Raw genomic sequence first — 1300 nt, forward strand, 5'->3', positions numbered from 1 at the left:
CAAGGTGAGTTGGGGAAAACAGAAATCCCTTCTTAAAAGCAAGGAAGCAGGCAGTTCTGCCCCAGGGTTCTCCTAGCTCCAAGAGATTCCAAGCCTTGCCACTGCGGTCCTGAAGGTCCTGTCAACCCTGAACCCAGAATCACCTCCACTGATATGTGGTGCAGATAAATGCCACCAGGGGTCTCAAACTGAAGCCAGGATCTGGTTGGCTCTGGATATTGCAGAAATCCTGGCTGACCACCTGCATAAGTCATCCCAGATATTTCGTTAACTTTGTAGGAATGTGACCACTAATTCTGTGAGTAATTTTTTTAATGTTTTCTATTACGTAAAAAAAAAAAAGCAAGATAGAAAACTTTATAGGCCTGGCTCGGTGGCTCATGCCTATAAGCTCAGTACTTTGGGAGGCCAAGGCAGGCAGATTGCTCAGATCGCCTGAGTTCAGGAGTTCAAGACCAGCCTGAGCAACATGGTGAAACCCTGTCTCCACAAAAAAAAAAAAAAAAAAAAATTAGCTGGGTGTGGTAGTGCACGCCTATAGTCCCAGCTCCTCAGGAGGCTGAGGCAGGAGAATGGCGTGAACCCGGGAGGCGGAGCTTGCAGTGAGCCGAGATTGCGCCACTGTACTCCAGCCTGGGCAACACAGTAAGACTCCGTCTCAAAAAAAACAAACAAAAGCAAACAAAAACAAACAATAACAACAACAAAAAGAAATAATAAAATGTTCTTAACCTACCATACCTTTATGCTTCTAGTTCTTTTGAGATTGAATTCTTTATAGAGACACATGATTGCTAACACTAGTGTTTGGTGTTTGTAATTCCCCAGATCTCTGGGTTTGGATGATACAGAGTAACACTGTTCAATATGGCAGCCACTGGCCAGTGGCTATTGAGTACTTGAAATGGGGCTGCTCTGACTTGAGATATGTTGTAAATGGAGAACACACAGAACTGTAGATCTCAAAGATTAATATGTGTATTAGACAGACTCTAAAATGACTCCCAGTAATTCCTGTCTTCCGGTATTCACACCTCTGTGGAATCTCCTTCCCGAGTGTGGGCAGGAATGGCGATTTGCTTCTAATCAGTAGAATACAACAAAGATGATGGGATGTCACTTTCATGATTATGTTACATATGATTGTAGCTTCCATCCTTTTAGAAAAAATGATTATGTTACATTACTGTAGCTTCCATCTTGTTAGAAAACTTTCTCGTTTTAAAAAACATTTTAAAAAAATGTTTATATTTTATTTTTATTTATTCTTTTTTTTTTTTTTTTGAGATGGAATCTCATT

Source organism: Colobus angolensis, unplaced genomic scaffold (genome assembly GCF_000951035.1).
Source record: "Colobus angolensis palliatus isolate OR3802 unplaced genomic scaffold, Cang.pa_1.0 Scaffold35, whole genome shotgun sequence".
NCBI classification, from domain to species: Eukaryota; Metazoa; Chordata; class Mammalia; order Primates; family Cercopithecidae; genus Colobus; species Colobus angolensis.